The sequence below is a fragment of the Mixophyes fleayi genome, chromosome 2, assembly GCF_038048845.1.
Source record: "Mixophyes fleayi isolate aMixFle1 chromosome 2, aMixFle1.hap1, whole genome shotgun sequence".
NCBI lineage: Eukaryota > Metazoa > Chordata > Amphibia > Anura > Limnodynastidae > Mixophyes > Mixophyes fleayi.
Genome location: NC_134403.1, coordinates 270,825,839 through 270,843,617, shown reverse-complemented (window position 1 = coordinate 270,843,617; position 17,779 = coordinate 270,825,839). Strand labels below are relative to the sequence as shown.

Genomic DNA, 17,779 nt, shown 5'->3' with positions numbered 1-17,779 from the left:
ATACACCTAGCATGAGCTATCTATCTATCTATCTATCTATCTATCTATCTATCTGTGTGTACATACATTTAGCTATGAATGAATAAATATATATATATATATATATATATATATATATATATATATATATATATATATATATATATATATTATAATATGACAATATTTATTCATACATAAACATATGAATATATATATTACAGTATGACAATATACATATGTATACTTTGTGTGTGTTCTTTTGGGTATTTTAAGGCTTCCAGCATGTTATGTAAAGTATTTTGTCAGGCAAGGGTTAAGCTGCCCTCTGACAGTATGTTAATGATTTGCATGGTAATAGAGGGAGGCAGGCTCTGGCAGGCAAGTGTGGCTGCTGATACTGTGTGTGGATATAGCAGGGGGGAGTTTCTCAGCTCGCATGTGAAAGCGAGAGAGAGCTACTGTAGATCTCAGCTGCCTGAGAAGCGGAGACGAGAGGAGGCGAGAGAAGATTAAAACAGCGATCTATAAAGCAGTTCTGTTAGGGACTGCCACAGGAGAAGAACAGAAGGGCATAAACCAAGGGATTGTGGAAGACGAGGAAGGAGGGAGACGAGCAGCCAGCTTCCCAGCCTATGCATGACTGAGTGATTCACTACGGGGAGATACTTTAGGAATACAGATTGGCCCTGTGGATCTTCGGTTTCCCCCTTTTGTGGTTCCCATGTGGATTACCCCTTTGGCAGTGTGAAGCTGGTGACGGCACAAGCTGGTCAGCCCAGGAAAATGCCGAGGTGAGAGCCGGCAGCTGTGTGCATGTGGTGACAGATGATGCTGGGGGTGGACAGGGGAATGATCGTGGCATGTATAGGCATCCTACAGCATAGTAGTATTAACCCCTAGCCGCCGGCGAAATGCGTTGGGCAATCCCTGAAGGTAGGAGTCAGCGCTGCTGGGTGCTTGCCCCATCCCCGTCACATCCCCAGTCATCCTTCAGCCTCTGCAGGGAAAGGGCCACCATGTGGTGCTTGTGGATTTTGGCTGAGATCAGGAGGAACTTGCCTGATCAGAGCTTCATCAGCAGATCTAGCAGAATGTATGTGTGTGAGCGCTATAGGAGACAGGAAAACGTGATGGGTTATCAGCTGAATTAACCCCTTCGCCCCTCGGCAATAGATAGAGAGCTGTCAGCAGTTACCTACTGGATTGTGGGTAAAATAATGCACTGCAGGTGCTGTGTTACCGTCTAATCATGATGTTGACGTGTTGATCATAGTGATCGTCATTTCCAATAACTACTAATAACCACAAAAATGTGATCAGCAGTGTCCATTGCATATATGACGATTACACCACCATGGGATTAATAATTATAAGGGTGTTAAAAGCTCTGATTGTAGCTTGTATAAAAGTAAATGCTTGATGACATTTTCAAAAAACGTGATGGTAACCTAACTCCACGGGCTTTGTAATGTGGCAGCCAGCGAGACGGTGACCTCAGGCATGCGGAAAATGTGTTTGTACGGCCATACAGAATGACTCTAATGTTGTACAATACTAAATCATGTCAGTGTGTGCCTGTGTATTTTTAGGAATTGTTTATCACTGATTAGAACAACATAAAGCAGAAAATGATGTCTAATTACTAGAGATTTTGCATTCGCTATGTCTGCTTTAATGGATAAATGGCATCTTAAAATGGACAGGCATACAGTATGTTAAAACACTGCTGTTATTAACCTATGGAGAGATTGGCTGTATAATCAGATGTCCCTTGTCAAGTTTATTATTTGTATATATTTTATATATGTTTTTGGCTAATTTGGCTTATTGTGTATGGCTCTGTACTAGACAGCAGCATAAGAAACAATACTGGCCAATAAACATATTTCTGTTGTCCCCCATCCATCAAGGAAGAGGTTAAAATAAAACCACACATACAGCACTATTCAAATTGCTCTCCATTGTGTGATTGTATTTTTCTCTTTAATATTAATACGTGGCATCCCATTTTTCAGTGCAAATGATGTGTGAGATACACATCCATTAAGATCTTCCCCAGTTCATACAGCGCGGCAATACCTCATCAGTGCACATTCTCATGCTGTAGCCGGTGTGGTGTTGAAGTTTGAAAAAAAAATGAATTCTAAATTAGAATATTAAGTTGAGTGATGAGCCGCACTGTTGAATCCTAAATGAAATCACTTATAATATACACAGAATATTGATCAGCTGTAATTTGTAAATATGCATTACACAGGCAGTGCGAGGAATGTTGAGGTCTCACTGTTATTACCTAGATAGGGATACAGTATTGTGGCACCAATTATTCACCTATAGAGGTCATATTCTTACTCGCCGTTCTTTAAATGGGTGCTGCAATACATGTTTTTATTATGTATATCAAAAAAATCAAGCTAATAAAATGATTGCATCACAAGACTTACTGTGACAGCAAAGGAAAGAGAATATTCTGAAATATTAAACACTTCCTTTTGTAAGGACTGCAGATTATTTAGCATGTTTCTTTGAAGTCAAATAACTCATTCAATTACCATTACTACTAATTACAGTATATATCCTGCAGGTCCAGAGTGAAATCACCATGGCATAACTGGCAAGGGTGTGCTGGGATTTGCAATATGCTGTCCATAGTCTATGCACTTTTCATAAATTAACTTGCAGAGCTTACACTCTAATATTTGATTGGATATTGTCAATGGAAAGCAATTTGAACTGGTGATTTGAACTTTTGCTCTACTTTTCAAATGTAGAAAAAGGTGATCATCGTTGTTAAAATACCATAGAAGCAAAGATCGTTAACTGCAACCTTGATACACCAATCTCCTAACCGAAAAATGGGCGGTGTAGCTAATTTTTATGATTGATGGACCAATTGTCAGAAGGTTAGTACCACACCACCAATTGCCTCTTTATCTATTCAATTGGATAACCTTTCCCCAGAATATTTGCAATCACTACCCAAGTAAGGCAAATACAAGATTATAAAGCAAACATGGCCTTGCAAATATTTTAAAGCACAAGTTTTGTTTATGTTATGTGTTATGGGGTATCACAGATAGAAGAGGATGTTGGGTTTCAGCAGATGTCAAAAAGCAAACAGGCTATTTTTGTGTCTGTGTACTAACATTGTGAGGCACAGGGCAATCTTTTCCATTGGGCAAGATGGGCAGCTGCCCGGGGGGCCCACGGGCAAGGGGGCCCCATAGGCAGGGCTCCTAATTAGAATAAATAATTCTGCAAAAGAAAAAAACCTGCAAAAAAAAAAACCTTCAAGGGTCACTGAGCAAGTACATCTATCTATCTCTATCTCTATATATCTATATCTGTATCTGTATATATCTATACCTATATCTATATCTAGGGGCCCCGGTACACTGCTTTGCCTGGGGGCCCATAATGTTAAGATGGCCCTGGTGAGGCACCGAGGAAGAACTTCTCCTTATCAAAGATGCTGTGAGATTGTTCACAGCATCATCATCATCATCATTTATTTATATAGTGCCAACATATTCCGTAGTGCTTTACAATTGGTGCAGAAATGCACTTATCAGTTGAAATGGGTTTTCTTTTTAAGTGTAAATGTGAAGAGGATGGCTTTGTCTTATATAACTTAGATGGTCCCATCTATTGCATTGCATTAATAAGAAAGTTGATTGTTAAAAAAAAATGCATTGTATGGCATTGCTGATCATATTTTATGGTTGTAGCATATTTACATTATTTGTATTAGCATACATACGTGACACTTGTTTTGCCTGAGTCGATAAAGTAGTTTTGTAGTATGATTTGGCACATTTTTCAATATATTTAGATATCCATGCTGGTCTTAATTGTACATTACATTTCTGTGGTTTTATTTGCACTGTGAGTCACTGAAGCATAGCGTAAAATTGTGTAACACACTCCATGCATTAAAACATTAAGTCAGTTGTCAGGTTAAGCAGGTAACACTATAGATCACACCTCAGGGGTAAGTAGAGGACACTGTGAATCAGTTCTCATGAGTTGAGAAGTATAAGTGTTGCTGATTAAACTTTATGGCCTTGTAGAGTCTGGTAAATTATTTGGGTTCCTACAGTTAAAACTACAATATTGTTAGAAGGAGTTTTCTCTAAGAGACTGATCAAGGTTAAATCTTTGTCAATCATTTCATTCCGACACCCTTCAAAGACCCGCAAATACCCCTACAGTGAGAGTGTGGATGTGCGTAGTTTAGTGTACTGCCAGCACATAGTGCTAATAGGCACTTAGAAGAATCACAGTGTTATTTAGCAAAAACATAATGACATCTCACATTTTACAATACTTTTGGTTGCATTGTCACCCTTTTGCACAGTTGTTTCTATTTTCCTGGTCACATAATGACACTATTTTTTTAGTTTGTACCATTACCTATCATACACAGATCTGGAACTGGTAGAGCGAATTAAACACACAAGTCCGGTTGTTTTGATAAGCGGCAAACTTTTTGCAGTTTGTCCGTAGAAAGTCTTCAAAGTCTTGTTATACTTTGCAGAGGCGTGTACTTGGTGGTCTAAAAATATGTAATTATTATTGTGCTAAATGGAAAGGATTATATTCTGATTGCTCTAACTATGTAATTAGAAAACATAACAGTATCGGAAGAGGGCTATCTAACATGTGAATGGCAATTTAAGAATGTATACACAAAGATGTTGAATTAAAGTTTAAATAACTTTTGTGGTCAGCGCTGATTGACCGTAAAACACACATACATTATCAACTCATTTAGTCATGGCACTTTTACTGAAGCCACTTAGGTAAGGTGTTTTGCCCTGTCAATATAAACTAAGACAAGTGGGAGGTAAAAGATGCAGATGCTACTGTTGCCGGGATGAATACTTGCTTGCGCAGTGCACTGATGATCCCTGTTTTTATTTTTGCTAAGTAGGGGCTTGCTTGTACTGCTGAGGTTTCATATATGCCCAAAGCTAGCCATACACTTGTAGACTGTCTTCAAGCAAATCCGTTGATATTAGGTGGATGCCTAAAACTTGTTTTGAATGACCGAAACTTGATCTATGGCTTGTTTGCTCAGGATGAATAATCGGATTGGCTATTGACCATCTCCCCTTCCCCATCACTACATGTATGAGGTCATCAGTTGACCTGAGAGTACCTGTTTTACTGTGGACAACATTGTTCACAGATCCGGTCATACTTGCTTTGCTGTAGATAAAACTGGCCACAAATCCGGTCATTTGGTGTCTGGTCACAATCATTCTGTGACACTACCTTCTTATTGCTCTGCTGGTTCTCAGATTTGCATTAAGGATGGGAAAGACAGTAGCATTGGCAGCTCTGCATTGGTTTCCTAAAGAATGAATGTAGTTATGGTCCTCGTTTTCATGACTCCCTGGTAAACCAATAGGGATGTAATGATGAAACAAAATATATCAGTTGCTATATATCGGTTTCAGTGATGCAAAACAAGAGAGAATATAAATGCTTTTGGGTAAGGGTTAGTAGACAGACAAGTTAGACATTCTGCAACACAATTTTTTCAAGCTGTGCTTTGTCCAGCATAGACCTATAACTCCATTGATTACAGTTAACATGCACCTTGCAACAAGGCTTGAAACTTGAATGTATTAAGACATTGGGGTATATTTACTAAACTATGGGTTTGAAAAATTGGAGATGTTGCCTATAGCAACCAATCAGATTCTCGCTGTCACTTTGTAGAATGTACTAAATAAACCAATAGGGATGTAATGATGAAACAAAATATATCAGTTGCTATATATCGGTTTCAATGATGCAAAACAAGAGAGAATATAAATGCTTTTGGGTAAGGGTTAGTAGACAGACAAGTTAGATATTCTGCAACACAATTTTTTCAAGCTGTGCTTTGTCCAGCAAAGACCTATAACTCCATTGATTACAGTTAACATGCACCTTGCAACAAGGCTTGAAACTTGAATGTATTAAGACATTAGGGTATATTTACTAAACTATGGGTTTGAAAAATTGGAGATGTTGCCTATAGCAACCAATCAGATTCTCCCTGTCACTTTGTAGAATGTACTAAATAAATGATAACTAGAATCCGATTGGTTGCTATATGCAACCTATAAACTTTTTCAAACCTGCAGTTTAGTAAATACACCCCATTGACTTAAATTTTTAACTAGAACTAGTATTGGTTATGTTATGTCTATCGAAGTCACCACACTGGCTGCTGATGTGAGGCGAGTACAAGCCTTGTTCTGCTTTCCTGAGTGAACTCAAAGACTATCAGTAAAGTAAGTCTAGTAAATACCTACTTCTGTCTTATTCAGTAAGACCAAAGACAGATTAGTTAATGTAGGACTAGCAAAATGAAAAAAAAACTTCACTTGGTATCGATGCCTAAAATATACATCTAAATTTAGAACTGGAATTTATATGTTCTGCACAGTTTACTAATACCAGAAACAGACTTTAGCTGCAAAGCTGACATACTAATGTTTAAAAGATTAAACTACGCAATCATGTTCCACAGATCATTTCCTCATGTAGAAAAGAGACATCGTGTGAATATCGCTCCAGACGCTCTATTAAAATTTCGTCTAGTTTTGACTTTGAAACAGTATCGTAGCAGAGAGAAGGTGCATAATCCACAGATTGAAATGTCCCTGAGGGACACAAAATTAAGGGAGGGCAGGTCATATTAACTGTGTGCTTTTAATAGTGAGCAATAGTTTGTCTGTATTGCTAACAATTCAGTCCCGCCACATGCATATACAAGTACCATGCTTATTCATCAATACAATATGTACTACACACAGATACTGTTTTTGTGGTGTTTCAGAACCAAACACCTTGTTGTATTCAATCTCTTGAAGATGTGTAGCCTAATTCTTGGCCGATCAGATCAGCAGAATTTTCCCAGCAGCAGGAGATGAGTGCTCTAATTATGTGGGAGGCAGAGCTGTGTCTAATCCTGAGGTTATGTTAGTGAGAACATGGCTGCATGCGCTAGGGTCAGTGTCATTATGTGAAGAAGGGAATGTAGGCAAGCAGGAAACAGATGTAGACGGTGCAGGGAGTCTGGTCCCATTACTCCCCATCACATAGGTGAGATGAGGCTCTTATCGTAGTGATGTAGAAACATTGTAGTGACAAACACCCCTCTGTAAGAAGCCACATTCATAAAAGCTTGTTTTAAATTATTTGTATTGTAAGATGTTATATACATTGTACATATAGGGGGTCATGTAGATTCAGACGTCAATCTACATGACAGAAGGGATTTGTGTTTTGTGAGATTCAGATGCAAGTCAGACTCATATGGAGGAATTCAATTGGCTGTCAGGTGCTGCTGGACATCACCTCGATACCTGGATGTCCGGCTGCACACATTTCTGGCGATTATGGTACAGAATCTCTGCCCATTTCCCTCACATCTCTATTGGAAGTGAGGGAAAATGAGCGGAGAGTTTAGTAAAAACTTTGACACAATATGTCCCCACGGACTGTTCCGGAGACACCTCGCAGCTAATTGAATTCACCAAAAAACGCAGTAGAAAAACGTACGTCTCAGTGTGCCCTCAGACAGAGAATTATATTCCCCTTGCACCTCTCTACACTTACGGGCACATTTATCAATCATCGGCAAAAATGAAAAATAGTTATCAATCCTTATCACATGGATAAGGATTGAACTATTTCTCAAATTTATTAAAAACGGTTCCAAAAAACTGCTGTTTCTGTGATAAAAAAAATCATACTTACCCCCCTCTTTGGAAGCGCTGTCTCAGGATCTCCTTCAGGTGTTCTTCGCTCCTCTTCATCCTATAATTGCGCATGTGCGGTTCGAAGAACTGCACATGCACACAAAGTTCCCTGCTCTGTCTCTGCAACTATCATTGCAGAGAGCGAGCGGTGAGTGACAGGGAGGGATCATGTGATCCCTCCACACATGCACTGTCCAGCTCTGCTCTTCGGAGCAGAGCTGACAGCATTGGATTTTTTCAATTATGATAATGTACGCCAGCTTCATTATCGGAACTTGTTAGATTGCGGCCAGGAGCAGTCACCGTACTGTAGAATGGTGACTGCTCCCAAAAAGGAAGAGAAGTGCAATGCAGCAGATATCCACAATATCTGCTGCAGTGCACCTTTCATAAATATGCGGAGGACACAGAGGGACCTTAATTTCACGGTAAGTGCACGATAGTGCATTATCGTGCTTTCTTAAATATGCCCCTTAGAGAGGCAGAAAGGCGGAGGTTGTGGGAGGACAGCGTAGGCATGGTGCAGTATGCTGATGGCGCAGTAGTGGCTGATACTCCTCTAAGAGTCGTGTTTGCTGTGGCTGCTTTCCTCCGGTGTATGATACGATCATTGGTAGTAAGCATTTTGCTTACTATTCCAAGGCACACGTATCTTAATATACAGTATGTATGGCTTGGATACAATTTACACTTAAGTTGGAAATGTGAATTGGGTCCAATTCTACATGACCCCCATATAGTGTACATGATTGAATTTTTTATGCAAATTTCAGCTCCCAATTATTTGCCTTAACTGTGCATAAAGTAATATCTTAGTCACATGTAGAGATGTGTGACATTTTCTGACACTTCCCACAAAACATCTGCCTTGTTCTGCATTTGGTCACAAATTAGGTTATCCGATTGCTACCTCCACCATACCACACAACAGAATGGACTGATAGCTATCATCCCAGCTCTATTCATAGATTCATTCATAAACCATACATTGAAGCTTGTGTTACGTGTGCCTAGACTTGTGGGTGACATGAGAGACGACTGTACCTTGTATTCTTGGATAAGGCTGCTTCATGAAAATGGTCTTTAATCCTGTGATTCCTCTACCTCCTGTACCTGCTTTTGATGAAACCTTGAATAACACAAATGGTGTTTATATTAATGTAAGTTAGATAACATGTCACATGATACATTTTGAAACTAGACATAGATATGCATGTGCAGACATGCACAGCAACTGGGTATATTTCATCTGGGTATATATCACTGCAAATAATGTCAAAAAATAGCGTCATTTCTAAACAAATGAATTATGTGCATTTGTGTGCTCTGTGTTTGTGTATAAATATACATACAGCCCTTAGTGTACACTGTTTTTTTCTTCCAGTACATCATATTGTATATGATTAAGGCAGCAGGGGGCCCTAAGCCATTATGAACTGGACTGTATCATGCATGGCAATAAGGCACTCAGAAGCGGAGCCAGTGCTCTCAGATGGAAACAACATTATCACAAATCAGGTTGTGATACAGCACTGGCTGATGTCACGTGAAACAGCAGCTAGTACAGCGATAACGCCAGTCTGACACTCGTTGAAAAAAATATTAGACTGTGTGCATGAAATGCTCTGTCTGTATTTTTACACAGCAGTCAGAGGAGCGATACACACATAATGATATTTATACTCCAGTAGTATTTACAGGCAGCGCAGCTCCTTCCAGCATTATATCAGATAAATGCATTTCTAAATAACACAATTCAGCCTTCCTTTATTAATATATTCAGCACTCACAATGAGGCAGATTATGCAATTTATCATCCCTGGCTCAAAGTGTTTCTGCCTCCCTCACAAAAACATGTGCGTTCTGAATTAGATACCAATATCTATTAGACCCCATACGTCATATGGATGGATGGCTATTGGGAGAAAACACACATACAGACAGTGCCATCGGATCCATGTATATTTTATGGAGTATTTCAGATCATGGAAAATGCCAATATGACTATATCCTCATCAGCTTGGAAAATGTCATATAAAATTCATTCTGAAAGCTTTATCGAGATTTGCATACTAGGTGAACTGCTATAGGAGAGAGTATAAGGTTCGCATACTTGCCAACATTTAAAAATAATTTACAGTGACACTTCGGTGTTAGGCAAGGTTATCTCATCACGTTATTTGTAGTACGGTCTAAGTAGATATTCCAGGACTAAAATCCATGTCATGGTATATTTACTGAACTTGATTATAATGCCATTTATTTGCATTTTCAATGCTGCTCCTAGTTAATAAACATTAGGTTATAAAGCTCAGTGAATAAATATGGATAGCGGGAATTGTATTAATATACAAAATAACAGGAAATGTACATTGCAGATAGTCAAAATTTAAAACCAGGGACATTTCCGTGACGTGTCTTTATACCCCTGAGCTATCATCATCATCATCATCTATTTATATAGCGTCACTAATTCCGCAGCACTGTACAGAGAACTCACTCACATTGGTCCCTGACCCATTGGGGCTTACAGTCTAAATTCCCTAACACACACACAGACTAGGGTCAATTTGTTAGCAGCCAATCAACCTACCAGTATGTTATTGGAGTGTGGGAGAAAACCGGAGGAAACCCATGCAAACACGGGGAGAACATACAAACTCCTCACAAATAAGGCCATGGTCGGGAATTAAAATCATGACCCCAGTGTTGTGAGGCAGAACTGCTAACCACTAAGCCACGTGCTATCTCTAGGAAATAGGGACAGTTGACAATTACGACCGTTGTCGTGTTTTGACTTTGTTTTTGTTAAATCACAAAAATGATTGGAAATGAAACAGTTAAAAGCTAATCTAATGAGTGGTTCACCCTGAAAAGCAGTGTTGAGAATCTGCTCTTCAGTGCAACTCTGAACAATGACTTTCTTCTCAAAAAAATCCTCAGTTCTTAACACTGTCATTTCCAGACTGCTGAATTTGGAGAGATCATTTATTGAGGGATAAAATGCTATTCCACATGCTAGTGTGTAGTGTAAATACTGCAATAACCTTAGCACCCCATGAGACCATGACATAGAGCAAAATGTGCCCTTAGCCTGACTGTATGTTGAATTATTCAGGCAACAATCACGTTGCCATGTCAGCCCTTTTAGATATATATTTCCTGGCTCCACTGCGCTTACTATATTGCTAACACTGCATTGTGCACTTAATTGTAATACACCAGGACAACACTTTATTTCACACATGTGCAGTTTTAAATGGCTCCCCTGGCAGTTCTAGACCAAAATTACATTTTAAAAAAATCACTGAGACAAACAACATGATTGAACATAATTTCAATGGTCCATTGATCGCACTTTACTCCACCCACTTAACTCCACCATTGAAACAGAATGGAGGTGGTAAAGCATTTCAGGCACAATCCAGAGTGCCCTCTGTGCCATTTATCTCAGGAGAATGTGCTATATCTGTATATTGCATATTTGCCTACTTTTGAAGGCAGCTTTCCGGGAGGGGGTCCGGGAGGGGTGCACCGTTAGGCTCCGTCCCTGTCAAGCTTAGGCAATTTTGACCAATAACAGTAGGGGGCGGGGCCACAGTGGTGTGTTTAGCCCCGCCCCCACCATCTTAAACACCGGCGACAGCTGGATCCGGGATTTTTGCCTGCTCTCTCGGGAGCCTGGGAGAACTCCCAAAAATTCGGGAGTCTCCCGGACATTCCGGGAGAGTAGGCAACTATGGTATATTGGTTAGACATCTTTATCTGATTGCTTACAATGTATTGAGTGTTTACAGTTGGTGAGTGGCATGGACTGACGCTTCCAAAATGTAATTTGGGCTGCCTGTAGCTTCCAGTTATGATCCTGTACAAATCTACAGGTATCAAAGTTGCATCAACTATTACTATTAGATCGTAAAGGTTAAGTCAGTCAAATAACTCCTTGATATATAGCTATATTTTACATAAGGAATGATACTTTGCAGGTGTGCTAGGGCTGGGTTTTTTCATTATTAATCTTAACATATACTGCCTTGTAATGGTAAACCTATTTTTATATTTTTTTACTAATAAGTGAATGTTATTTTTGAGTTGTATGTAGCAGGTTGAAGTGCCCCTTCAGTCTATTGAGGTAGCCTCTTAGGATGCACTTACCACAGTTTGTAAATGTAGACACGTTTTGCCATTATGAGTCAGCTTGAGTACAGAAAGATTTTGAATTGTATCATTAAATGTTTTGGCATTACTACACGCTTTAACAAATATCTATGTTGTTAAATGATGTCGCTGTTTTAGATAAGCTATGTCCCGTTCAATGTCATGCCATGAGAAAAGCAAAGGAGAGGGATTCAAAACATGAAAGGAGAATGAAAACAGTGGGCAAAAAAGCTAAGTAAAGACAAAGTTCCGCATACACATATTCACTGCTGCAGTAAATGCTAGAGGGGCCTCGAATCCTGGATAATACATTAGCTATGAATGTACTATGTACACCATGCCATCAGGAAGGATGTTTGCCTACGGACAAACTGGGAGTTAGGAGTACAACTGTTTTAATTCTCTCTTACTTTACTCCAATGAATTGGTAATAAGTGCACAGACTATGTCTGCATTCATCCATAGCCACAAAGAATATGTCATTTCATACGTCAGGCGGTTTACTTGTCATGAATATAATATAAGACCAGAGGTTAAGCAGGGTGTGTTTCATTAAACTAGGCAGGAAAAGAAAAGCCAAGGGGTCCTTATTTGCTGTTTATATAGTGGTGGGGTCACTAGCAATAGGCAGTTGTTAGAGAAGATTTAGCACCTGATAGTCATGAAGTCCAAGCCAGGATTTGACCCTACATTATGATTCATCTATAATTCCACGATATGTAAAGATTTAATTCGCTATTTAATTTTAAATAGGAACATATTTGGCTACTTGTATTGTATACAACTGAAGGCCACAACTCCCTCACAACTGCAGTCCTAATCTACATTGACACATTGCATTAATTGATGGATCTTCATAAATGATATATAGAAGTTTAGGTGCTTCCAACTGATGCACATGCAAATCTGGTAGCCATTTTATTTTCGCTAAAGACGTATAACAGCTATCAAAAGTGTAAATATAATGTAACCAAGGGCAACCAATTGTCAATTATCTGTGGAAATTAGATAAGGAAACCAGGTGTCTATGGTTGCTATGGGTTACTGCACATTTCAACTTTTGCAACTTGTTAGTAAATGGCTCCCATAGACACAGCAACTGACATTTTAACAATCATAGCAAAGCATTTGTGTGAAAGTGGCCTTGTCATTCAACACGTTATACAACTAGCACTGCATGAAGAAGCACCCTTCATCAGCCTGACAAATAGGCTTCTTTTTGTGTCGGGATGATGGACAGCCGGAGGGCGCTAGTGGCCCCCCTGCACCTCCTCCAGAGCAGTATAACAGGTGCTGTTTCTGCAAGGCCTTTGTCTAGTGCAGATGTGGGGGCACTATGGAGGACATAGAGAGAGCTTGATGCCAGACACACCTGCTGCAGAACGTCAGAAAAAATGGCCAAGTTTGTACATTGCCATTTAAATTAACTATTTGCTGCAGCAAGTTTTAATTACAATGATCCATTTACAATATTTTTATGAGGAATTGAGTATTGTAATACACACACAGTACGTATTATTGTAGTGTTAGTATCATATATTCATTGGCAAACTAGAAGCGATATTGTAGTTGGTGTCTTTGCAAATATTCCTTTTTTATATTCGAAAGTATACCAAGATATACCATAGTTAAATGTGTAATGAGTAAATGCTATAATCAATTTTCTTTGGAAAATAGCAATCCCAAATAGACTTTTGTGTGTGTATGTGCATTTGGGGGCTTACATACAGCAAGTTTTGTGTCTTTTTAACTTGGAGCGGAAGCACACATTTCCAGGAGGGCCGCCTACAACTAAGACTGGGTACACAAATTTCTCCTGCTGCAATATCTATAACGATTTTACCAACGATTAAAGAAAGAAAAATAAAAAAATAAAGAAAAAGGGAAAAAAAGTCCCGATCAGCATGCCGATTAATTTTTAAACACTAAACACATTTTACAAGATTTACCTTCAGATCTGTTCTCCTTATCTGTCATGACCATCAGCTGAAAAGATTGTGAATCTGCACACTCCATAGAGATGTATGGACACCACCGGTCTTGACTGTATACGCACTGCAGAATTGCAACGACATTGTGCCATCGATTGAACGCGATTTATAGTCCGGTTTAAAATTCAAATGAAACGATACAATGTGCTCTGGAACAATAATCGTTCATCGCTGCAGTGTACACACTATTGAGATAGCGGGCCGAGCGGTCGTTTATCGTTTGATTGATCCGATAATCTGCTGAAAATCCTGTAGTGTATACACAGCCTTAGTGTTCCCTTTACAAATATGCTATATCTTGTAGATTTTAATATGACTGATATGTCTGCCACTGCAAAAAAAATGTATCACACATGAAAGCATTGGTTACTGCTTCATCACAGGAGCGTGTGACCTGAACTTTGAGTCTGAATCATGGCGCTCCTTAGTGGCCACCTGAGGTGCAGGGTGGGGCGTGCATGCTGAGAAAAGGGGCGTGTCAGAGCATTATACGCCATATGTCATGTGACCAAATCCCGCTGTGTTAATCTGTCTGGGATTGCCATGGATATGGAATGACACTGAACATACCGCAACTCATTAGCAGCAACTCATGTGTCTTCTTACAGATAACCAGAGTGACTTAAGTTAAAGAGACATAACTGACTTTTACAGGGGATGCAGATTTAATATGGTGTTCTTCCAATTCCTCATGGAGGCATTTGATGATTTGCAAATGTCTGATTAGATTTTTTCTTCCACTCAGTAAATTAGTTTGCAGACAAGCTAGGCAAAAACAGAGCTTTGACTTCAATGGCTTGTATGAATTGTACATTAGTAGGCAGTGGTTACTGAACTCATTTGATTTCACCCAATGAGATGCATGCACATCATCATTATTTAAATTAGTTGTATTGTATAAAAATTAAAATCAGCTATTGTAGTGTTTGGACCAAAATGATTGAATTTTAATGAACCTTTTCATCGCCCTGGAATCTTGTATGTATTACTATGTTTTTCTCCTTTCTTTCATGCTCGACCTGCCATTGACCTCTTTGTCATGCTGACACTCCATAGAGCTGCCTATTAAGGTAGGTCTATGTCAGATGTCTATGTCTACAGTCATGCTCCTTGTCAGTATGGCCTTTACACCGAGCAGATAACATGACATGCACACACATTACCTCTCTCTACCACACATCAATTTAATTTCCCCAACCAATAACCAACAAACTCTCTCTTTGTTAAAATGATGTTGACCTAGGATAAACATGACATTCAGAAGCTTAAAAAAATGGCTCTGGTTTGCTGATAGTCTAACAAACCAGAACTACCATTCATGGAAGTTTAAAGTGAAGATGATATTAATGCACTTTCTATTTATATTGGAACTCCCTGCCTTAGGACCACATCCTCTGCACTGGTGAGCACACCTGATAAAATTACCCCTCACAAATTTGCAGAGCTTTTCCGCAACAGAGTGTAAGGCTGGATTGCCCAACCGTCATGTTGTTCTGCCACTTCAAGTAGCGGCGTGAGGTGGCAGGCTGCGACAAGTCAGGTCTTGGAGGAGGCCGATTTCATTAAGGGTCACCCCAGTCCAGAAGAAGTGGGTTACAGGGAATGGACATCCTCTATTCAAGTCAGTGATTTTTAGAACCAATTTTGGAAAGTAGATTGAATCTTTAAATAGCATAAATGCTGTCCATACACTCTACATGGTTACAGTTGATATCGGTCAATTGAACCAATATTGCAGCATATTCCGATAGTGACCCCTTTGAAATCAATAGGATCATTATAGGTCCTGTTCGGAAGATGACAGAGGGGCCAAATGGCTGGATGTTGTCCAATTTGGCCTCCTATGTGTGTGGCCAAATTGGACATTAACCCTATTTTCAATTGCTCAATTGACACTTTTAACTTGTACTGTCCAATTTTTCAAGACTCTTCACTACTAAGATTAGGCTTTCAACATAAAAAAAATCCAAGGGGTGTAATATAAACTCAAAGATCCACATCCCCATGAATTTGATATAATTTACATCAGGGCTAGGAGCTCCAAGTCATGAAAGCTGACAATACATATCTATTTAATCGTACCTATGGAGGTCAAAAATTACTGTATCACTGATTATTACATCTGTACATAATTAGGTATAGCCCTCAAAATGCTGACCTGTCTTATACTTCCAAAATCCACGTTATTTGGATCAGTTGTTTCATAAAAGTAATTAAGTGCTCTTCCCCATATTTGGTTTGTAATTAGCGTTCCAATCAATTGTTTTACAAGACAAAATATTTGCATCTCTATTTTAACTACCACTGCAACTAAAGGCATTGTAAGTGCAGCCGACAGCTGATGTAAGCAAGCTCCAATTCTGTGGCCCAAATTTTAAATGCCCATCATATATATATATATATATATATATATATATATATATATTTATTATGGGATATATATCCTATAAAGTTGGGAATTGTATCTTTATTTTAAGTAGCTCCCTGTAGGTTTATGTAATATAACTCATACTTATTATGGGCAAATCTTTCCTACTTTGCAAATGTTAGCTTTTGAGATGACCCTTTGTATGATGGTGTGTGTGCAATGTTTGCCTCGCAAATTCATGTCTGCTGCACGGCATAGCCAAACAAATCATGCTTAAATAATGCTAAGCAAAACAATTGGTAATCCCCAGAGGGGAACAGAGCTCTTTCGGAGTATAAGTGTTTATTAAGTCTGTCCTTCTTGTGAATATAACTACTCAATTTCATTACCCTCCCCTCCCATATTTGTGTCTACAGGAAATCAGAGGGAGGTGTGTGCTCTTTTAATATACTTGTTGTGCATAGGTAATACTTCTAATTAATAGAAAGCACATTTCAGCTAGATAATAGTTGTATCATGTACTGTATCATCGTTAGCTGATTTCCAGTTCCATCATAATAATGTTAATAGAGATGGATTTTTGGTAATTGTTTGTACCACCAAATTTTAAATTGGAGTTGTGAATAGGCGTTAGGCTACTTTTCAATTCTCACTCCTGCAAAAAGAAATATCCTGTTTTGCAGTACCATTGCAGATATGAAAGAAAAAGTAATGATACTATATTCTAACAACACCCAATATAAACATTGAACCATTAAGATATCTGTAAGTGTAATAGTGAAAATGTAGCATTTTTTTTAATTCTCAGTGAGGTAATATACCCATTGAAAGTCAGTCATATGATATATATTATATTATCTCCCGCTTGGACTACTGCAACCTCCTCCTTACTGACCTCCCCCGCTCTCATCTCGCTCCCCTTCGCTCCATACTCAATGCAGCCGCTCGGCTCATTTTCCCTTCTCGTCGCTCCTCTTCTGTCTCCCCACTCTACCAATCCCTTCACTGGCTCCCCATCCCCTACAGAATCGTGTTCAAGCTCCTCACACTTACTTTCAAGGCCCTCTCCAACGCCACTCTTCCCTACATCTTCAACCTCATCTCCATTCACGCTTCATCCCGCCCTCTGCGTTCGGCCAATGACCGTCGCCTCTCTTTCCCCCTGGTTACCTCCTCCCACGCTCGCATCCAAGACTTCTCCCGCGCTGCCCCCCTCCACTGGAACCAGCTCCCCCGCTCCATCAGAACTTCCCCCAACATGTCCAGCTTCAAACGGGCCTTAAAAACTCACCTCTTCCTTAAAGCCTTTCAGTCCCCCACTTAACTGCTTTCCTTCCAGTCTCCCACCTACCCCCCTCCCACTCCTGCTCTCCTTCCTGTCCCCCGCCTACCTCCCTCCTCATTGTTCTCATCTTCCCCCCTCTCTGTCCCTGCCTCTGTACTCCCCCTTTCCTCTTCCTATCCTTGTGTCTCTGTCCGTCCTACCCTCCCCTTAGATTGTACGCTCCATCGAGCAGGGC

At 39.5% G+C, this 17,779-nt stretch overlaps 1 protein-coding gene across 1 annotated transcript in view; it reads left to right on the top strand.

Annotated features, from left to right (window-relative positions):
* Nucleotides 1-403: 403 nt before the first annotated feature.
* PLXNA2 (plexin A2) overlaps nucleotides 404-17,779 on the top strand; it is a 249,656-nt gene continuing 232,280 nt past the window's right edge. Inside the window, exon 1 of the mRNA XM_075196217.1 lies at nucleotides 404-773. The gene's annotated coding sequence lies outside the window, so the exon portion shown is untranslated. The remainder of the gene's footprint in view (nucleotides 774-17,779) is intronic.